Here is a 25,521-nt window from a genome sequence, read left to right on the forward strand (position 1 = left end):
TGTGTGTGTGTGTGTGTGTGTGTATGTGTATCTGAATATGTAGAGAACAATGCTTTTTAGGCTATGCACACTCCGTAAAATACATATACTCTGCTTTGGAAAGGCTGCTATCACTCACCTAGAAATACACCTCTGGGAAAGTGATAGCCCAGTAATCACCATAGCCTGTTCTGTAACTTCGTACTGCTGTAGTGTGACAAACTAATTAGGTAGGTGTTCGAACCCCAGACCTGGCAACTGTTTGTGTGTGTGTCTGACTGAGAAGAGGGCAATGCTTTTTAGGCTACTCACACTCTGTACAACACATATACTGTACTTTGGCAAGGCTGATGATGTCACTCACCTAGAAATACACCTCTGGAAAAATGATAACTCAGTAGTCGCTGTTGCACATTCTATAACTGTGTACTGCTGTCGTGCGATAAACTAGTTAGGTATGTGTTCGAACCCCAGACCTGGCAACTGTGTGTGTGGTTGACTGAGTAGAGAGCAATGCTTTTTAGGCTACTCACTCCATACAATACATATTCTCTACTTTGGCAAGGCTGCTGATGTTGCTTACCTAGAAATACACCTCTGGGAAGGTGATAGCTTAGTAATCACCGTAGCATGTACTGTAACTGCATACTGCTATAGTGTGATGTAGAACAGTGGTAGGGTTCCATCTCCTTCCATGGCAGCTTTGGATGTTTTGTGTGTGTTTCAGTATCTGTGTATGGAGCAATGCTTTATAGGCTACTCATTCGCAGTACATTACAAATGCCCTACTTTGGTAAGCTTGCTGATGTCATTAATTGTGAAATACACCTTTGGGGAAAATATACTTCATTAATGTCTGTGGTGTGTACTGTAACTGTGTAGTGCTGCAGTGTAGTAAACTAGTTAGGTAGTGGTTCTACTCCCAGACATGACAGGTGTGTGTGTGTGTGTGTGTGTGTGTGTGTGTGTGTGTGTGTGTGTGTGTGTGTGTGTGTAGAGGTGGTTGTGAGTGTGTGGCACCTGTGAGTAATGTGGAGATGTTTATCTTATTTCATTTTCATTTTAGTAGCCCTACTATATATCAGAATGCCAACCATGCAGTGACAACAGCTGTAAATGGCTGAGAGGCTGGGATGCAAATCCATACCCATACATGTGACATCAAGGTCAGCCAATCACAGTTAGCAATCCCACTGTGCCTTTACATGTGACTCACAATAGACATACCATGCCTGATAACATGTCCTGTATGGACAGATGACACTGACATCAAGGAATGCTGTTAGCATGCTATCAATGTAGGCGCAGGGTAAACCTGTTGACCATTACTAGTCCCTGCCATAGGTGGGCAAGACTGGCACATCTGATGATAACCTGTTTTCACAGCATGGGCCAGACATCCCAGGTACAGTTCCACATGTCAATGTACATGCATGTGGGAGGTGTGCGCATCCTAGACACCATCCAAGTCATGGACTAGGGAACACATACATGGCAAGTGATGCACAGTATTGGCCACACATAACAGTCACCCCGGTGACTGGATGAGGGATGCAATACCCACCTGTGTGGGCAAATGCAGAAGCTACAGGACTGAGACACAATGCAGACCATTGTCATGTGGCTTGACACCAAGGTATACCCATTGCCTACCCTTGTATAGCATGTTGGCACTGTTGATCACCACACACCCATGCAGACATGCTCCCATGCATGTCCAAACTGGCACCCTGTGTGTCATGTGTGTGTTATATGGTGCGTATGTCCACATCCACATGCACTACATTCCCCAGGGCACAGTGAAGCATGCTGCCTGATGTCTGACACCCCCTCAAACTCACTGCCCATACGACCTCCATATGATCTGTGTGGTGCATGTGTTCCCTGCACATTGATGTGTTGTGGCAATCCCACTAGTGATGAGTTGCACTCCTGGCCCTGCCAAGTGGGTTAATGTGTGTGCATCCCTGTGTGAATGTGCCTGTGTTGATGCTGGCACCTGTTCATGCAGAGAAGCACGTGTATGTCACCTGCTGTATATCTACTGTATCCCTGTTGCAGATGTCACTCACCATCACATATATGTTCTGAGTGCTCCCTAGCAGATAACCCATGTGGCACATCCAATAACTGCATCGAACTGTAATAACACTAAATAGCTGTGTGGGGTTTGAGATCCTGTACTGATAGGTGTGTGACATAAACATGCTTCAGTTTTACCCTCCCACCCCTCCCTGACATGTATTCACCTCTGTCTGCCTCCCTCACTCCCTATCTGGTGGATGTGGAGGACCACACCTGCTTTGCTTAGGCAGCAGCATGTGCATTTTAAGTGATGCTCATGATCAGCTGATGACCTCTGCATGAATTGCAGCCCTCCCCTAGCTGCTTGCATGTGGAACAGCTGTGGTAACATTCCCATAGCCAATTGCATGGAAACTCACTCCAATACCTGGGAACATCATGGTGGTGTTGGCCCTTGTCTGTCACTGTGAGCAGGAACTAGGACTGTCGTTTGGCAAACAGCATCTCAGATCAGTTGGGGATTTATCTCTAACAACATACACTGTGGAAAGAGAGCAACAAACAGGAGGGGGATGTGCCTGACCTGACTACAGACTGTAAGTGCTGCTGTACTGTATATGGAGTAATGTTGGTTTAACAGTGTTTGTCTGGATATGCCTGTCGTACATGTCGTAATACCTGCCATGTCAGTTCCATGTATATGAGGAATCCCCATCTGCAGGGTCACCTGCAGACTGGGCAGTGTTGTGCCTTTGGTTTCATGTGTTAGCCACAATGCGTCTATCTGTGGAATGCAGAAGGTAGTGTGAGGATTGCAGTCTGTTGATGGTGAAGGCCATGACAGCTACTGACTACATATCCCTCATTGGACATATGTTGCAACAAACCCTATTACAATGTTAGATATATGAGGGTATCACAGCAGCATGTCTATACTGGCCCTGTGTATGTGCTGTCAGCCACACCTCTGTCAACCTTTGCACATATGTCATGCAAGAAGTGATGCATATGTGCTGTATACCATAAATAGTGGTATCATATCTGATAACAAGCCAGTGATATATCAGATTGCTACACATGTCATGTACAGTAGGGGTTACATTTCATGCCATAACCTAGACATTCTGTGGATGTTTGCACAGTACTGAGGTCTGTGTGGTGATGGTGAATGTCGGTAGTGTGTGTATTGTTAATATGTACTATGGCTTGTGTACAGACTGTGGTAGATGTCATTGTTCTAGCTCCCCTTCTATCTGATGTTACATGCTGCCCCACTGTATGGCACCGTTTTACCGTACATGTTTGTAGGGCCATACACACACATGTCCCATACCACAGACAGCCATCAGATCAAATTGTGTAGCAGCCCAGTATATGTAGGGTCATTCTGTGAGTGGCACATATGAGGATGGTGTAGAACATATAGTCCATACACTGTACTATTATGCTAGCATACCACATGTGGCTGTGGCTGTGTTCACTTGGTTGTGGTTACGCACTGTTATACAGGTGTATCCTACCCTGTGCTGTGACATGGCTGTCGAGCCTGCTATATATGCAGGTACTGTACAATGATATCCTTAGAATGTGTGTCAGTAGCCAATGGCACATATGTTATAAGCAGATGTCACATTCCATACACACCATGTCTGTAAAGACAACCCCAGTGACAGTAGCAATAGTCTATTAATATACCTGCTATACATACCTGACATCCTCTTGCACTACAACTTTAGGACTATAGGGGCTGGGGTAGGGCTACACTCCATGTCCAGGACATATGGTGGAAATATATGGACATGTACTTATCCAGATAGCTATATATTTATCTGAGGACACATGTGTAGTACTTCCAATTACCACTGTCATGGCAACCACCCACTATGAATCCCTACATCATGCGGGTGTATTCCCTGTACATTCCCTATGTGATGGATGTCCTTCCTGCTTGTGGGCATCAGTGTTGCAGACAGCAGGTAGCAATACCTCTTACAGGAGAACCTGCAAACTCAGGGCAGCCACATATATATAGGAGGATCAGGACATACAGACAGACTGCGAGTAGATTGGTGTTATGCTTTGTATAGTACTGGTGTTATAGGGTTTGAGTGTATGTGTGTGTGTGTGTGTGTGTGTGTGTGTGTGTGTGTGTGTGTGTGTGTGTGTGTGTGTGTGTGTGTGTGTGTGTGTGTGTGTGTGTGTGTGTGTGTGTGTGTGTGTACATACTAGTTTACCTTGGAATGCAGTCTGTCTGCATAGCTCACTACTGTGGGCCTATCCTCTAGCTGGACAGAGGTGTGCCTATCATGTGTTGTCTGTCCACCACACAGGTCCTGTGTCTGATATTACATTGGCAGTGTGTGTGTTGCGTGCTATCAGTACATGGCTATATCCATTTGTGTCCCTGATGTCTTATTCCTGCATAAGGGTATATTGCAACACATCCTGTAACACCAGCATGTTCCAGGGTGTGTAACAGCAATATTGCAAGTATGGCTCTGTGTTCCTGCCTTTGTCCTCCACATATATGACAGGGTTTGTCCTGCTGTGATACGGTTAGAGGTTGTTAGGTAATGGTCTACCATTAATTACTGCTAGCATTCCTGATATCATCCCAGTCATAATGTGGACTCCCACTATATTTGTTGGTCATGGTCCATACATGTGACAGCTACATTTACATTACCACAAGTAATGAATGTTCCCCTAGGGCTTGACTACAAGGTGTGATTAGAGGCTGCTGAACTATATCTGATATCGTTGATTGTTACTTATTTTGCAGGCAAATCCTTTGTCTACTGTTGTATGACTTGAAGGGCTTGGCTTGGACACCATAGTATGTTATATATCCGCACTGTTTGCATCTACTGTTTTGTGTGGGCCTTGAATCCATCACTGGTTATATACATCAAAATCTATGTGCTGTCAGTAATGGCATACATTAATGTATGGTACACAAATAAAGGTTCTCTGTGTATACATACCTGTGTGTCGTGACATGTCCTTTGAATTGTGAGTGGGTATATGTGTAATGTAAGTATTCCCTTTGTGGGGCTGGTTGCCACACTACACGTCACATGTACCAGTTACAGTGCTTGTGGCTGAGGGATATGCATTGCATCCAGTATGTCCACACTACTTCTACATATGTATGGCTACTAATAACCTTTGTTTGTATATATGTGTATGTACCCATATATCTCATATATCTTATCTATATCATATATATCTATATATATATATATATATATATATATATATATATATATATATATATATATATACGCATATCGATATATAGCTATACCTGCACATGATTGTCAATGTACAGATGTGTGTGCATCTCTGTACCGTTGTAATATGTACCAATTCAACATTGTAAATTTCCTGCGGTACAATGGCTTTTCTGCATGATATGTTACAGATATTGCCCTGACATGTACAGGTCACTTGGATTACTGTTGGAGCATTGTAGCTGTGTTGTGGTGGGTTCTGACGTCAAGTGCTGCATGTGCTGGATACTGGATTGCACAGTATATCCGTTAGGCTGGGGGGTTACATAGCAATAATTACCAGGTGTCCCTCATTTGTGCCCCCACCCCTATTAACTGTGCTCATGGTCTGTTATCTTGTATGGAGTGAGCCAGGAGTCCGTTCCCATGTGGACATCATATATACATGCCTATCTGAATATTCTGCATACATATATATATATATATATATATATATATATATATATATATATATATATATATGTCTATCTGCATAATTATATATGTGAAATATATATACAGGGATAGAACTGGACATGGATATAGCTCTAGATATGTATATGTATTCATATATATATATATATATATATATATATATATATATATATATATATATATATATATATACATATACATATATATGTGTATATATATGGATATATACACTGAACATATTTATCTATCTATGTACAATTGCTGTTATATGGTTATTTGTGAGTCATACATACACATATATATACCCATAGCTGTCTATCTGTCTACATTTACAAATGTATACCTGTCCATATGTCCATGCATGTCTGGCTTATATGTGTGGCCTGTACCTCATTCTCTTGCCAATTGACATGGATGACCTTAGGACTGAGGTCAGTCATTCTTACCGACATGTAAGTGTTTCAGACTTTTCATCTCTTTCAATATATGTGTTCTACTACATAAATGAGTAACTTGCAATGTTTTAAGTGTATTAAAGCAGGATATGACAGATATCCTTATTTGTACCCACATTATTATGTCCGGGATTCATGCATTAAGAGGTTGTGTGGTCTGATATTATTACATTTCCTGTGCTGTTGACTGTGCTGAATGATATGTATGTGAAATAAGTGGGTATGTACATCTGCCTTGGTTTACTGGTAAATCACGTAGTGCATGATGTGCAGGGTCCTGAGTTTGGGCCTGGCAGAGGCTGTATATTTTGTTGCTGGTCAAAACATCGACAGTCAGATACAGACTGAGTAAGGGACATTTGAGCGGCTGTACGTGGGTGTGAGTGGGTGTGCATGGGTTTGCGGAGAGCTAAGCAATGCTAACCTCTGGTTGCATTTCCTTACACTCAGCTAGCATCTACTTAGCTCAATATATGTAGGTAATGCTTACCACCATGCAAATACATGTGCACATGCTTACAACTGCTTTTCCATGCTTACTACTGCTGTTTTGCACTTACACCTGCTTACTAGTGCCTTAGTCATTATGACACTTCTCATGTGCTTTTAAGGCAATACTCCTGTGCAAATATAAATGTTATTTAGTAGGTTATACAGCACAACAATGTCGACATACGGATTTCACATGGAAAATAGAATCTGCTGCAGTGGGACTCAAACCGGGAATGTGTGCGCATTAGGCGGATGCACTGCCCACTACATTATTGCTGTTCTGCTTCATTTGCATATGTCTACCATAATGACATACCCATGTTCCCTTCCCCTGGCCCCTGAGCTGCGCATACACAGCATCCATCCATTCCCCTGTTGCTAGCCCTGCCATACCACACCTCCACACATTTGCCTCTCTGCATGTCTCGGTATACCTCCAGTATACTGTCCCAACCCAAGCGTCTGCAGGCTCTTCATCCATTTAGTCCACATATATACCAGCCTTCCCTTGATCCTCCTCCGATACTGGTGGAGACATTGATGTGACCCACAACTGTTGATTCATCCCGCCAGGGACGGACCTGTTGTTGTGTCAAGAGTAGACCTAGCTGGTCTACACTGATTCTCCCACTGGTAGCATCCTGTCAGGGTTTGTTTAGCAGCAGTTTGCTCACACACCTGGCCAGCCTCATCTCCCAGTTCCACGGAACCAATGCCCCAGGTGTAACATACTGTGCATGAAGCACACTCACATGCCCCCATGGTGTGCACCATATATCATTATTCCTTTCGGTATTATGCAGGACTACTGTTCTCACAGTATGACTGGACAGGCACTGTTCTGTGATGCACATAGACTGTGCATAATACTGTGGTTGAGCAACGGACACGTGTACTGGTATTAATCTACACAGTTATATACATTTCCTGTACTATTGGATGACAGTGCTGGATGATGTGTTTGCGATCACAGCAGCTGAATGTGTATCTGCCATGGCTTAGTTTAGTGGAACTCACGTCGACTATAGTGTGCAGGGTCGGGGGTTTGCAACCTGGCAGTGCAGATTATTTTGTTAATGGACACGACAACAGCTGTTGGATACAGAGTGACTAAGGCACTGTAGAACATTTGTAGGCAGGTATGCGCTGGTTTGCATGATGCAAAGCATTGCTGACCTCTGGTTGTGGCATCTTGCACTGAGTTAGCCTCTACATTGCTTCACCAGTGTAATAAATGCATACCGGTGGACAAACAGGCTTACACCCGCTTGCTCCCACATACACACCTGCATCTTCATGTGTTTAGTTCACATTTGTCAACTGGGACAATCTGACTGTATGCTTGTCCATTGTCAGAGGTGGCCCAGGGAGTAGAGCTTCACATTGACCCCAGCTACTTGTTCCAATTAATACTGGGGTGTTCACATTCTTAGAGAGTAACAGATGTAATATAGCTATGTCCCCCATTCTTCATGCTTAGTTTACATTAACATGTCGGTATTCTCCGTGCTTAGGTTTGGTTTACATGTCAGGTATGACTGTTGACAAAGGTCAGTTTAAGGTGAAGTTGGATTCCTGTTTAACAGGTCTGGATAGGTTACATGCATGTATTCAGGGTAGGTGTAGTTATTCCATACCCGTGTGGTACAGTAGAGGGGAATAGTGAATGAGTAGGTAGGTAGGTAGGTAGTGGGGGTGATATTATAACTGTATAGTAGCCTGTAGGAATAATTGGATGGGGAGCAATAGGGAAGGTTTGTTGGATGTTGGGATTTGTATGCGAGGCAGGACAAGAGGTGTCGGTTTCACTAGCTGATGTAGTCATATAGAGTGTGAGTTGGGGGAGGAGGGTTTTGCAAGGTTGTGAGCTTGTGCTGATCCAAGTGTGCTTGTGGTGTTCCTTCATGTGTTATTTACATGTGTCCTGTGGGACAGCTGAGATACTTCATGTGGGTTGGGGCTTCCAGATACTGGCAATATAGTGGGGTAGAGGATGTCACCTACATGTAACCTTAAACATTAATAGAAATGGAACAGGGGCTGATAGGTACGTGGTGTGCATGGGGCACAAAGGGGGGAGTTAGTAGGGGAATTATCCAGGGATGTGCAGGATGGCTGCAGGGAAGGTCCACAGCTGCCCATGTCATCTACGACAACAGTTGTGCATATTCACTGCATTTGGGGTTTGCATTGGACACTCACACCCCTGGGTGGGGGTGAGGACTACAATAATACCTTGTGATGCCAGTTAGACTTGACTTACATGCCTACAGTGGGGTGTTGCAAACATGTATTCTTAGGTGTTGTGTAGTCGGTTATGCAACAACATATATGGTTATACCGTATTTTGCCATGTAAACTGAACTGTGCTGCAGTGGGACCCATATCAGGAATGGCTGCCCATTAGGCAAAAGCATACCTGTTGACTGTACAGTTTCTGCAGACTGTCCAGAGTTTTGTTTCATAATTTTGGTATGTTGCTCTTACAATCTGCACCTGTCTGGCAAATACCTGGGAACTGATGTCATTAAATAAAGATAGGTATTTGTGTTTAAGACTTCAAATCCTTCAGAAGAGTCATGCTAATGCGCAACCTATTATTCTATCAGCTTTCTAAGGTTGTAGGTGGAATATTTAATTTCTGTCCCTATTTGTCCCCCCAGCAGTTTAGAGTCTGTCCAGAGGTTTTGCTCTAAGAGGTTGAGAGGTATGGGTGGAAGCTCTGCCCAATTTGCAATATTACTTACATCCCCGGGGCGGTCTGAATACAACTGCACCAGCCAACACCTGCACGCCTAGGCCCATAATTACATACCCAAAGTCCCCCCACCTGCCCCTCCTCTACAGCACTCATTCTTACTGTGGGTTCAGATGGGGTCTAACCACACCACTACACACTGCCCACTCTCCACGTCTCAGGACACATGTTGTACATTGTCTCGACCCATGGGTCATCAGGCTTGCCCAACCTAGTAGTCCGTATATGTACATGGCCTGGTTAGATAAATCGTTACAGGGACTGACTGCGATCACCATCAATTTTTGGGGTGTCCCACTAGGGACATTGATGTATTTGTTTCAAGATTAGACTTGGCGGGTCTCTCCCACTGGTAGTATCCTGCCTGTAGTCTGGGAAGCAGTGGTGTGTTTACTTGTATTGTATGTTTGTCTGTTTCACCTGTCTGGCTGGGGGGAGAATTGATGCTACATGTTATACGTTTGTTAATTGGACCCCTCACCCCCATTGGCACGGCCTGTGAATATATGTAACTCTTAACTGCTGTATCATATCCTAGCTATATATTTATATATATATATATATATATATATATATATATATATATATATATATATATATATATATATTTATATATATATATATATATATATATATATATATATATATATATGCATATATATATATATATATATATATATATATATATATATATATATATATATATATATATATATATATATACATATATATATATATATATATATATATATATATATATATATATATATATATATATGTGTGTGTGTGTGTGTGGGTATTTAATTATATTCTGTCTCTGTATGTATACATTTGTACTACGGAGAGGGAAAGGTATAACTCCATGTAGGTATGGATATATATATATATATATATATATATATATATATATATACATATATATATATATATATATATATATATACATATACACACACACACACACACACCTCTATATCTTTACAGCTATATCTGATTATTCCATTCTTTGCCATGTACAATAGACTGTGCTGCAGTGGGACTCGTAGTGGGAGTGGCTGCCCATTGGGCGGTGGCTCTCGCCAATGCACACTATTGCTTACATCCCTGGGGCGGTCCACATAGAACCACTCCAGCCAACACCTGCACAGCAAGGCCCATAATTTCATACCCATAGTTCCAAAAATACACATCCTCTTCGGCACTCTTCCTTACTCCGGGTGCAGGTCGAGTCTGGCCACATCAGTACACACTACCCACTCCCCACTTTTCGCGACCTATCACGTATGTTGTTTGCCCCATGGATCATCAGGCTTCCCCCACCTTGTAGACTGGGAACATGCATGGTTTGCCATTGGACATTGGTGTAATGGCAGGAAGTCCGAAAATCATTGAATTTTTGGGTGTCCCACAAGGGACATTCATGTCTTTATTAAAAATTAAACTTGGCGGGTCTCTCCCACTGGTAGTATCCTGCCTGTAGTCTGGGAAGCAGTGGTGTGTTTACTTTTATTGTGTGTTTGTATGTTTCACAGGTCTAGCTGGGGGGGTGGTTGATCCTTGCTTTTGATTGATGACCCCCCTCTCCCCATTTGCATGGCATATGAAGATATGTAATTCTTAACTGCTGTATCATATCCTAGCTATATATAAGTATATATTTACACACACACACACACACACACACACACACACACACACACACACACACATACATATATATATATATCTATATCTACATAACTATATACATATATATCTGTATATGTATGTATATATATATATATATATATATATATATATATATATATATATATATATATATATATATATATATATATATATATATATATATATATATATATATATATATATAGATATATATATATACATCTAACAACATATGGATGTATGGGTGTTTAAATATGTATATATCTATATGTGGGTATTTATATGTATTCTGTCTCTGTATGTATACATTTGTACTACAGGGAGGGGGAGGTATATCTCCTTGGACCTATGGGTCGATATACATACATACCACTACATATTTACATCTACATCTGATTATTCTGTTCTTTGCCATGTAAAATAGATCGTGCTGCAGTGGGACTCATAGTGGGTGCGGCTGCTCATTGGGTGGTGCCTCAATCCAATGAACACTGTTGCTTACATCCCTGGGACTGTGTATAGACCCACTCCAGCAAACACCTGCATGCCTAGACCCATAATTACCTACTCATAATTTCCCCACCCGCACCTCCTCTACAGCACTCCTTACTCTGGGTGCAGGTCGGTGTAAACACACCACTACACACTGCCCACTCTCTACTTCACGGGACCCATCTCGTATGTTGTTTCAACCCATGGGTCATCAGGTTTCCCACCCTTGTATTCCAGGTATGTACACACCCCGCCTTGACAGGTCATCGCATGGGATTCCTCCAATAACAAGACAATTATAGGGGTGTCCCGTAAGGGACGCTCCTGTCTCTGTTCCAAGATTAGACTTCACGGGTCCACTGTGTCCCCCCCCCAGGTTGTATCCTGCCTGTGGTCTGGGCAGCAGTGGATTGTTTACATTATTTGTGGGTTTGTTTGTATGTTTGCTCTGTCCGGCTGGGGGTAAGGGGCTCATGCTACATGTTACATGTTTCTAGCTTGGGCCTCTGACCTCCATTGGCATGGCCTGTGAACATATGTCATTCTTAAGTGCTGTATCTTATCATAGGTATATATCTGTGTATATCTACGCACACACACACACACACACACACACACACACACACACACACACACACACACACACACACATATATATATATATATATATATATATATATATATATATATATATATATATATATATATATCTAACGACATGTGGATGTATGCTTGTCTGCATATGTATGCCTGTATTTGTGGGTATTTATTTATATGTCTATCTATGTATGTATACATTTATACTACAGAGAGGGGAGGTATATATCTATATTGTTATGGGTATTCATACAAACACATATATCTCTAATTCTTTAGCTACATATCCGGTAATGTTGACTAGTATTGCTGGGTACTGTGCTTTGTGTGCATACTGGCCAACCTTGTGTGCCATGTATGCTTTGCGACACATACAACTGACTCCGTTAGTGTACACATACCCACACGTGACACCGGCCATTTGATACATTGTGCTTAAGGCACTTTCAAGGGGTTGTGAGCAGGTTTGGGTAGAGGTTAGCACTGCTAACTTCGGTCACAGTGTGTTACATGCAGTTAGCGTCTCCTTTGCTTGATCTGTGGTGTTGGTGCTTCACCCCACCCATACGCACTTGCACACTCTTACTATTGGTTACGTATGCTTACTACTACCTATCTGTCCTTACGTCTGCTTATTGCTGACTTATTCATTATGGTACTGACTCTTCACATGTTCATTTTATGCAGTACTCCAGTTCACATTTAATTGTTATTTGGTAGGTTCTACAGCAATTAAATTTACATAATTGTTCATATACAGATTACACATGGAAAATGGTATGTGCTGCAGTGGGACTCGAGCCGGGAATGCCTCCTCATTAGGCAAATGGCTCTGTCCACTACACTATTGCTGTGCTGCTTCATTTGATACATCTTCCTTGTTATTCTCTTCAGCCTTTCATGCTGCTTTACCCGTAGCTAAGTGATGGGCAAACCCACGCACCTACGGTTAGCTGTACTCAGAGTTTTAAATACATTACTACAAGGGTTTCTTCATATTTAGTTTCAGTGTACTGTTGCATTTGAACACATGGGGACTGTTGGTGTGGCTATGCAGTCACATATGAGCGGTCTCGCTCTTTTATGTACACATTCTTCTGTTCTACTTTGCAGGGACATGTTTATTCTGAGAGCTCTGCTCTCAGCCACGCCCCCTTCACTCGTCCATGCTCCATGTAGCATTAGGTGTTCAGGCAGTGTGCCTTCCTTAATATGCATGGCACATTGTCATCCTCCTCTTAGACTGGTGCTTCTGTACAGGACTAGAGTAGCCCTGCACGGAGGATTAGTGAATCCGGGGGACTGCATTGTATAGAAACCTGGAAAGTGAAGGCATTGCAGTTGAGGAAGACAGAGGTGGTGGAAAAGAACTACCTGAGTTGTGCAGTAGGATGCAGGCTGAGGGAGCAGAAGCCAAAGTAATGACAATGCATAGAAAGAAAAAAGAGAACTGACTACTATTGTGCAGGTGCATATACAGGGAAGCAAAATCTAGGCTCCAGAAGGCAAGAGTAATCGAGGGAAAGGAAATGGGTGAATTGGGTGAGGAAAACCTGTGACAGTTAGCCATGACTGTTGAAGAAGGTAGGAGAGTGACACTTAATTAAAAAAAAAGAGGGCGAAAGCTAATGCAACACCATGGCCCAGTGTAAAAAATGGGGAAAAGTCTTTCATGTTGCTGATGCTGATATCTACAAATAAAAAGCAATTTATTTTTAACGTCTTTGATTTATGTTTTTACAATATGCAAATTATTTTAACTGATTTGTTTTATGCTTTTATGCATGGGTTCCAAATGTGCTTTTCTAGCACTGATTTTTTACGATTGATTAAAAAGAAGAGAACTCTTCCTGTCAGGCATATAGCCAGAGTAGTGTTGTTTTCTTGAATTAAAATGATGTAAGGTCCTCTATCTTTGTTTTTCATATGATTCTTTTTTTCATATTTTTAGTTTTGCTGCTCATTTGCCACTTCTCCTCATTTCCCTAATATTTGACTCATGTTTTATTTATTACCTTTTTCAAATTTCATTATGTACAGTAACACTATAATTTCATTTATAGGTTCATAGGTTCATATGTGTGTACTAGGCTAATGCCCTGGTGTCTTTACAAGCCAAGCCCATAGGATTACCCTGGGATCGTGCCACCCGATGTTAGTTCTCAGTATCTCTGTGAAGTAGAACCACTGGAGTGATCCACGTAGTGAATTTTATATTTCCCATCCAGTCATCAAGATTTCTCTTGAAGAGGGCCAGTGAGGTGCTCTGTTTGACATGTATGGGAAGTCTTATTCCATAGCATAGGCAGTCTCTGGGTTATGAACCTGTGCCTCCAGCACGTTCTATTATTGTGGTAATGAAGTTGAGGTCTTTGGAATGTGTGGTGCACAGGGATTGGGATTTCTTTAGATGTAGCATTTCTAACAGAGCTGGGTCAGACATGGCTTTGTAAGTCAGGCAGAGATCGCCTCTAAGTAGGCGATATGAAATGGAGAATAGTATGACTTTTTTGAGTCTGTCCATATAGGACAAGTGTTTAAAGCCTAGGATCTTCTTTGTGAGGTACTTGTGTGGCCACTCCAGTTGTTGCAGGTGTCTAGTGAGGTATATGCCAAATGGGGCATTATTCTCGATGACTGGCCTAATGAGGGAACAGTAGAGGGAGACAATGACCTCCTTCTTCCTGAATGCAAAACCCTTAGTAATGAGATGTGCCACATAGAAGGACTTTCTGACCACAGTGACAATGTGGTGGTCAAAAGAGAGGTTACCTGTGCTCTGAGATCTCTTATAATGCCTTCTGTGTTCGATGGACTATCATCGATGTGGGAATTCATGGCAACTCATTTTTTCCCAAAGGGGATGAAGACATATTTTTTGGCATTGAGATTAAAGCCATGGTTCTGACACCAGTCGTTGTCTCAGTGAGGCCTTTCTGCAGGATGTCAAGATCACTTGGGGAGTTAATAATAGCTCCCAACTTGCAATTGTCTGTGAACTTTGTCAGCCAGAGTCTCTTTGTGCTGGCCTGGACTTCAGAGAAGTAGATACCAAACAGTAGAGAATCCAGGACCGGACCCTGTGGGACTCCACTCATGACTGGTCATCAGTCTGACTTGGAGTCAGCTACTTTCAAACTGTGGGTTTTATCTGTGAGCCAGTTTGCAACCCACCTAGTGATATAGGGGTTGATGCCTAGCTTAGTGAGTTTTTCTATGATTCCTGAGTGGGGAATGGTATCAAAGGCCTTGGCCAGATCAAGGTAGGCTGTATGAACCACCTTGCCTTCATCCACCGCTCTGGTGACTGACTCAAAGAAGTCGACCAAGTTGAGCAGGCATGCTCTACCCTTAAAAAAGCCAAACTGTGTGGGATCCAGAGTTTGAAGATTCCCTATATCTGTGTTTATTAAGTCCATGATGATGCTTTCCATAGCTTTGCATATCAGACTCGTCAGGCTAATAGGGTGATAGTTCCCAGGGTCTGTAGTCACTCCTCCATTGTGGAGAGGGATGACTGTAGCAGTGCAGCATTTGGTAAGGACAAACCCTGAGGTGAGGCTGTGATTGAACAGGGCACACATGTGAGGTACCAGTTCACTCTGTAGTTCATGTAAAGCACAGCCAGGGATATTGTCAGGTCCCATAGAAGCTCTATTCTTGACATTGGACAGTCCTGTTTTAACCTGTGCAACAGTAATACTGGGTGCCTGGCAATCTACTGGTATTGTGATTGGTCCTTTGGGGGGGGTAAAGTTGGCACTGAATCTGTTGGCCATTATATTGGCAATATTTGTTGGCTTGGTATAGGAGGTACCATTGTGCAGTAGCTCAGAGAAAATCTGTGAATTGCTGTGGAGATTCTTACATAACTATAGAAGGCTTTGGGTTTGTCTTTACTATCTGCTGCAATTCTGTTATCATAGCTAGCTTTAGAGGATTTGATGAGGGATCTCAGCCTTTTGTTGAGGCTGATAAGGGAGTTTTTCCAATCTTGGGACTTCACCTTATTCTCCAACAGTTTCCTCCTTCTGTTGTAGAGTTTGTTTATGGCAGGAGACCACCAGATTGGCTTTGTTCTGCATACTTCTGTAGCAGTTTGATAATATATTTATTTCTCTTAAAAGTCAGGTCCTTATTTTATTATTTCTTGCAGCACACATTACTTTTTAATTATTACATAATCATGCAACATAAGAAGTTCAAAGGTGTTGCCTCAGTTGTATGGAAAATTAACATAAGCATGAATAGTTTCTTTTGTAGCTTGTGCCCCTGTTGAAAAATACACAGTTATTGTCAGGTTCTTTTGGGTTGCTGATAGGTGTCAATATTTTGTTCTGCAATCAAGAAAAGTAAGTTAAATAAATAAGAAATAAATAAATGTATTCCTTCTTTTCCCTGAAACATTCAGGAATGCAGCACCACTGTCAATCTCTTTAGATATTTGATCTAAACCATTGGCAGTGAGGAATGTTTTGAATTTATAAACTCGATGTTTACAGATTTCAGACAAATTTCCCTGTAGTGGAAGTATTTCGATAAGGTGTAACTGACCCCATATTTTTAATGAGAGCTGTGCTAATGCAGTTCTAATCATTGAGACTGTTGACAGCAGATTAATTCAATCAGTTCTTCAGCATATTTCTTTAGTTTTGGTAGATATGTTTGTCATTATGTGACATCATAAGATTTGGATGTTTAATAACTAATATACTGAGACAGCATATATGTTCTAACCTTCATGATGTTCATAATTTCACAACAAATTCTGAATACTATATGACAGCAAATCACTATAGCGACCTCTCTGTCATGTAAATGTTATACACCCATAATGAATGAGCTATCTGTTCCTAGGGCATTATCCTTATACAACAGGTCTACTACATCATCTTACACATTTTATGTGTTCATATGACATTAGTTTTAAGCTGCCAGTCCTTGTGGTATATGCCTAACCTGTGACTTCTTTATTTATTTTTAAATCATCACTGACTCACTAGTTCCTCATTAAAGATGAAAAATTCTCTGAGGCTATCTACTAGGTTACAGAGAGCAGTTGAGGTCAAATTTATTCTGTGTTTAACAGTATAATTAACAATAACATTTCATTTCACTAGGGGATGTAGGAATAGCATGCAAAAGCAATTAAGCTAACTAGAAGAAACATGGTTATCATTTCATGGAAACTCTTATGCTACTCCTCAAAATGTGCAATGTGATCTTTAATATTACAGGTTCATAGCTTCTAACTAAATTTACAATCAGGTAGCCTATTGTGAAACTATAGTACATCACCCATTAATGTTGAGAGACTTATGATTTCACTTATTAAGCAAATATTTCTTTGTGTATGCCAGTGAAAATTATTCAGACTGGTTTTAAAGGCTTTTAGGGATGTACTGGGCTTGATAGGTAAGGATAACCTATTCCAGAAATGTCTGTATTGGCTGATGTATCTGTTACATCATTATCTGAAATTGTTGATGTGGTAATATAATTTTAGATCTCTAGAATGGCTGTTTGCTCTACCACTTGTCCTGTTTAAGTGAAGGAGTACAAAGAGTCCTAGGTTGTACATAACACCTCTAAGGAGTCTGCATTTCACTGCTTAACAGAGTAGCTCAGGTACTGAGGTTTGAGATATTTTTTTTTTCTGATGAGGAAACATTGAGGCCATTCATTGTTTAGGAGTGTATTGAGATACACAGCAGTGGGTGCATTATATGCTATAATGTACATAATGAGGAATGAATAAAATGGAGCTTTAACTTTTATGGAACTACAGGAAATACCACAAAGAATTAGTTGTGCAAAGTCAAATGATTTTCTCACCACTTTAGAAATATGGTGATCAAAGGAGAGTCAATTGCCAGTATACATAGGTACCCAATTCCCTGATGAATGTGTCAGACTTATGTGGAATGTCATTTACTTGGAAAGCAGCTGTGGTGCTAGATTTACCAAAGCAAACTATGCTACATTTCTTGGTGTTGAGAGTAGGCCTGTGATTAACATGAGCCTACGAATATACCAAGAATTTGTTTGGTAGAATTTGTCTATCAGAATGGGATTTGATAATAACCACCAGTTTGCAATTTCAGCAAACTTGTTTAGCCTTAGTACACTGATACTAGCAATAATGTCGGTGAAAAAAAAATAAAGTTGAAGATGTCTAGGACAGCACCTTGTGGGGCTCTGTTGGTGAACATCCCTAACAGTATGGGTTTTGTTAGACAGCTAATTAGATATGTAGTGAACTGTATTTTGGTTAAAGTTGAAACTGAAGAGCTGTTCAATAATTATAACATTTGAGTAGTGTCAAAGTCCTTTGCAAGGTCCAGAAAAGTGTGTACTGTATGCTCCTTATCCATGGTCTAAGTAAACCTTTCAAAGAACTCAGTCAGGTTGATTAGGCATGATCTGCCTTTTACAATGCTGAACTAGTGAGGTTTCAAGAATGCAAGATCACCTAATTTCACTGGTTATTAGCACATCTATAATACATTACATAGTACTGTGAACAGTACTAGTGAAACTAATAGGCCTATAATTCCCTGGTCAATAGGAAGACTACTTTTAGGTAAGGGTACTATGGCTGTAATTCCTGCACCTCATTGACATAACAAGTGCAGAGACTCAGACCAATGTGTTGATGGAGGTTTTTTCTAGATAGAGATTTGGTCTTCTGAGTGTACATCCAGGCTATTCTCAGGACCCATATAAGTAGTATTTTCATTTTGTTAGGTACTAACAGGGCATTGATCTTAGAAGGGTGTGCATGAGAGGAAATGGATGACACATTGTGAATGGTGGATAGAGTGAAGTTGGAACAGAACTGGTCTTCAAGAGCATTAACAATATCGCTGGGGCTTGAAAAGGAGGGACCACTGGAAATATGTTCAATACAGAAATTTTGGTTATTTTTATGGTACCTAATATAACTGAAGTGACCTTATATTTGTTTTCTGTGCTATTTGTCATACTAAGTTTATAGGTGTCCTTGCATTTCATAATGGTGAGTTTCAGTGACTTAGTAATGCCTTTTATAATGGTGAATAGATATCTCTTAGTAATAGTCAGGACCTTTTTTTTCCTTTCTATTATAGAGCTTGTTGATGTAGTACTTCCACAATATGGATTATGTTTTACATTTACCATTATGCTTACATCAGACTGATATGGTTCCTTCAATTCATTTATGCAAAAGGGAGTGCAATTTAGAGCAGTAGGCAGCAGGCTTACAAGGTTTGCCAGAGAGCTATGCCATTTGGGACTGTCAATAAGATCAGTATAGAGTAAATAATTGGGGGAATCCTTGAATGTAGGACACAAAATAAGGATGTCACAGAGATGATCATAGAGACATGATCAGATAGGACTTAGGTGGGGCAACAACTGCAGGACCATGAATGGAAGAAATTATTTTTGAAAAAAAACAAGAAGATTAACACTTCTTGTGGGTAAGAGGGCAATTTGGTTAAGTGTATTGGTATTTATAGTCCACCCGGATTTCAAAGCTTTTTCACTTTTGTTTTTTGAATATATCAAATTAGGAATATGTCCACACCACCATCTCATCCCCAACTCCTTTGTTGCACTGTTTCATCAGTACAAGTGATACACCCTGACCACCAACCCACTCCTTCTGCTATGGTGCAGTTATCTTTTTTTGGTATGGGGGAAATGACATTTAGCTTTTGATATTCTTGGTACTGAATTTGAGTGTGTGATGCAAAGCCACTGATGAACACTGATATGTTTTCATATACAATGTTTTTGGTCAGAAAATTTTCAGGAATTTGGATACACAGTCTTTTGTTTATTCTCCTATTTTTGTCAGAAATGTAATTATACTGTGATAAAATTTTGCATGCACACACATCTAGTTTTCTAATTTTTTTGTTCATTGTATTCCAATGTCTCATTCAGTCTTTCCTATATAACAATATATTTTAGATTTCTCTATAGTTTCACAATGGCTAAATATCTTAGTGTTTGCAAATAATTTTGGAAAACAGATTTGCCAATACTTCTGAGCAAAGTATTTTTTCATGAGTAATCTAAAATGTTTTGATTACAAATGTACATATTTTTGTAGTTTACCCAGAAATTTGACATTGTATTTGTGACTATATGTTCTCTAGCCTATCTTAAATGTATTTTCATATGCTTACCATGTATAGTCAATATACTTTCATGTCGTAAGAGAGAGTTTTTATACCCAATGAGATCCACACTGTTATTAAAGCCAAGTAAACACAGAAGAAAACAAATACTTAAAAAATGCAATCGTCAAGCACCTCTGCATATGAATGTCTTTTTTTACTTTCCCTTTTGATAGAAGAATCATATTGTTTATATATCTTCATATTGCTTTTTCCCTCGTGCTGCAATCAACAACAGTGGGCACTGCTTTGCTCTTGCCATTAATTAACTTCTAAATGTTATTTCCTCTAGTGCTATGTACTGAAATTTAGTTCAAGTAATTTTTTATTCACTTTCCTGAGATTTTAAAAATGATAATGCCACAGCACTGTTTATATTTATAAATTGTCTGTACTGCTGACAAAGCCATTTAGTCATCTTTCTGTAGTAGTCTGTTTAAATTACCCACAATCACAAAATCCATCCTGTCTGTTCTTTTCAAATATTATGCTTTTTTTCCTTATTTTTCTTAATTATTTTAAGTATCTTTAGAAATGCCCCCATAACTACTTAGGATAAAACTATCTTGATTGTTTTATCTTACACATTTAGAATGTAACTCAGGATATAAATGTATCTTTTGGCAAATATCCTCTAACAGCATTCTACAATATCTTAGGTTCATAGATTAGTACTAAGCTAGCTGCCTTTTGGGGTACTTTAAGCCTAGCCAATTACCCCATAAAAAATCAAACCCTGCACCTTGTGTCTAAACACTTTAACCACTATACCAACCTCCCTCAACAATATCAACGCAATTTTCATATGAACATAATTCTCACACACCTAGAAACTTAGAATCCATGCAGGAAACAATAAGCATTTCCATTAGAATGAAGAGAGTTGGTAGTTTTGTCAACATTTATTTTCTTATTCCTTTCCCTGCTGCTAAATCCTGCTAGTCTGCATCAATTTTTAGGGGAGAATCAGGGAGAAAACCATATTATTTACAATCATCTATCAGTACTGAACCCATTCAGTCTAAGTCTGAAGGTCATTTACAGACATTAGGAAAAAAAAAGAATATTAATTAACTAATGTCAAATAACATAGTAAAAGATATTTATTACTCAGCACATCATATAAAAAATTTGACTGTGAAAACAGACCCGATACACCAATAATAAAATCCATACATAATGCATTCTACCTACCATTTTGGAGTCACAATTTAAAATCTGCTATGAGTTACAGTAGACGTGCAGATGCAGTCAGAATAGGGGTTACTAGTCTGTGTCACGCCAATGAAGAAGTATAAAGAAGTCTTGAGCTTGTAGTTTTATAGAACGAAACATAAAATATAAATATTAAATGGACTGAAACGTGTTTACTGATAATTTCCAATTTTAAGAGAGATGCACTAATTTATTCCACAGTCTTGGCTATAGGGTAGTGATAATATATTAGACTGACATGCGTGTTGAAATAATAAAAATAAGACATTGGTCAAATTATCAGCCCATAGACCATACCGAGTGTTAAAGAAAGATGATAGGCACACTGCTGCATAATTTTGAATGTTTTATTTTTATTAAGCAATGCAAGACTTGATTAGCAAATCTGTGTTCCCAGTTTGTTATTTACTTGGATTGTACATTAGATATATAAGGGTATATCTTTTCCAGAGTAGAATTTGACTGAATAAATGTAATTACAATGTTAGAGAAAGACTTCTGAGAGATTTTTAAATTATATTTTTGTCTTTCAGAAGCCTTTATATATATATATATATACATATATATATATATATATATATATATATATATATATATGTGTGTGTGTGTGTGTGTGTGTGTGTATATATATATATATATATATATATATATATATATATATATATATATATTGTTTTTAAGCATTTTTGTCATTCTGACATACCTTATAAATGAATTCTAATTTAATATAGTCCATATTAGCTTGTACTATCATCCATTTTAGCAACTATTAGACTTAACAGGGAAGAATAAGCCTCTAGCAAAGTTTGATATTCTATTATAGATGGTTGTGAGCTTATGGTTTGTCTACTTACTGAATTAATCCATGGAAAGAGAACCACAAAATTAGCTTTAATAGTAATCTGGCACTTCAGTAACTCATTGGGTTGAATGGAGGCAGTGTCTGACCCTGAAAAGCTATCCTATTTCTTTTTTGTGTGACTCTTCACTGCTGAATGAATATATTCTTAGAATATGAGGCTATTGTTAATATTTTGTCTATTCCAATCAGACCTGATTTCCCTACAATATATTTACTAGTCAGTAAATCAAAATCATCTTGGGGGAAGTCTATGAAAGACTAAAACTTTGTGTTTTTCTCATTTAGAAATTTGCTTTGATATGACCAGCTGATAAGAATGTATGAAGGGGTATACAGAAAGAATTGCTATAGGAACTCACTACTACATAGGAGCAGTATGCACCCTGGATTTATTTTTAAAAACATAATTAAAGGAGAGGCAATGAGGGTGTCATGCTTGAATTCTACTGATACTGGATATAGGAGTGAACTGTGTACTTTAAAGCAACAATTATTAGATAGATCATATGGGCTAGGTGAGGTAAATCAAGAATTATGTAAAGTAGATCGAATGAGAACAAACGTAGCATATCCATACTTTGCTGACAGGAGTATGGATAATGATTCAGCTGCTACCAATGATGATAGAGATGGTAAATGTGAAGAGGTCAAAGTATCAATATATTATACACAGGATGCAATGGATATAAGAGATATATATCGAAAATACTGGGAAATATTGACAGTGGATCCTAGAATACTAGAAGTAGTAGGTAGTTGCCCCAAGTTTATATATAAAAATAAAATGAACTTGTATAGAATGTTGTGTGGCCCAAACAGAGTAGGAAACGGCCACCAATATAGTTCAGCTGGAGTAACCAAACCTTGTCAGAAGTGCAGATACTGTACATCCATTGATGATACTGCTAGATTTATACACCCTATTACACAACAAGAATTCATGTTCTCAGTACAAGCCACCTGTAATACGGCCCATGTCGTTTACCTTACTACCTGTACAAGTTTCCCTGCATTTTATGTAGGCAAGACAGATAGACGACTAAGGGACCGTATTAGAGAACATTTGTACAACATTAGAATAAAGCCACATAATAATGCTTTATCAAAACATGTTCTTGACACATCTATGCAACATGAATTTAGGTTCGTGGTCATACAAAATAATTATGTAACCATTAGACATGGGGATATAACAAATAGAAGTGAGGAGAATTAAATGAAATGGATTATCAGGTTAAGAGCTGACCATCTACTGGGTTTAAATGATAGAATTCCTATCAAACCCGTGTTAAAGGCCAGGAAATTGAAAATCAATAAATAAATTAATGTTCTAAGGTGTTTGAAAGGAAATGGTTATACATATAAGAAGAAATAAAGCATTGTTTTTGGTGTGTATATATATATATATATATATATATATATATATATATATATATATATATATGTATGTATTTATATTTATATGATCCATATGCAGATGTTTTAAATACTTGCACATTCTGTAACAGATATATTTTGCTACATATAAATGTTCATAAATGTTCTTAAAAAATTTTTCTTACATAGTTTACTAATAAATAACATGTGACTATGATGTTTTATTAAGGTGTTTGAGCCTAGTTGTATATGTAATGACAAAAGTTTTCTATATAAGAAACTTTTAAAATATACATATATATTTTAAAATTTGGCAATATTACTGATGTGAATGAGTATTTTAAAAATGTTTTAAAAATTAAAAAAATATATATTTTTTATATATATTTTATATATTTTTTATATATTCACCATGTTTTCTGAACATTAATTGAATATGTTATTGGGGCTAATTATTGTAATAACAGGAAGTGATCTCAGTAATAATGCAAGGAAATTGTATATAAATGCCTTAAAAGTGACTATTTGTTGTAATGGCCTGAGGAAGCCTACTGGTGAAAGCGCTAGCCAATTTTATCTTGTCTAATAAAAATGTTTTAAGGAACGAAGCACGACTGTTAAATTGTACTATCCATAGTGAAGTGAAAACTGCTTGTGGATTGTGGTGGCTTGTTCCTGTTATCGTGCCAAAGGGCTTTTTGAGAAGAATAAATACATCTCACACATGCTTGGAGAGTAATACAAGAATTTCAGAATAATTTTGGTGTTTGGACTCTTTATGCAAGGTACTGATATCTGCCATTGAACCCTCCCAATATTTATTTTATTATACTTTTTTTTTCGTTTTTTTATAGGAGAGACTCACGGGAAAGCTTACAGCTATTTTATTCTAATTTGACAAAGATGTTTTATGAACTATGAAAAACTGCAGAGTCATCTGCATGCTAAACACCTTGATGTTTTCATTGCTTTTTTATTTCAATTCTTTTTCCCTCTGTGCCAACCATCAGCCTTACTCTTGGCCAACTAGCTGATTCATTACATCTCAGTGTGGGTGAAAATCAACTTGGATGGGGCAACATATAGGAAACCTTCAGGATTCTTTCTAATTTTGAACTTAGCTTTGCAGCTCATGCACATTAACACACTGTAGGGTTTGGAGTGATACGAGTATGAGAGAGGAAATGTCACTTTCTTCTTCAAGAGACATCATAATCTTGAAGAGTGCCCTGACCCCCCCCCCCCACAAGAACCAGAGATCCAGTGTGTTCTCCAGTATTCACCAGTGACTCAGCCACAGGACTGTGAACTGCATCTACATGCCTCACACCCTCAACCTGATAGTAATGATACATATAGTTAGTACTGTAATGCGACACCCACCACTGGCAACAGTAACCAAGGAGTCTCAATCTTCACCGCTGGCACCAATGGTGGATGTACATTGGGTGGATGACCAGTTACCCACACATTATTTCCAGATGCAGCTCTCTGCATCCAGTGCAATCTCACTTAAGAGCCCACAGAGACCACAGTGAGTCCTGGGATGGCTTCTCCCTCTTTCTCCAGATCCCCAGTAAGACTGCCCACTGGCACAGCTATAGAGTTGAGATCTCAGCTGAGTGGCCAAGCCAAAACCTACAGCACCCTCTCTGTCCAACCAGTGCTTTGTGTACCTGCCTAAGTAGCTGACACGTGCACTCTTTGTGGTTTGATTTATGTACAA

This window comes from Protopterus annectens, chromosome 1.part1 (genome assembly GCF_019279795.1).
Source record: "Protopterus annectens isolate FY-2018-M chromosome 1.part1, PAN1.0, whole genome shotgun sequence".
In the NCBI taxonomy this organism is placed as follows: Eukaryota; Metazoa; Chordata; order Ceratodontiformes; family Protopteridae; genus Protopterus; species Protopterus annectens.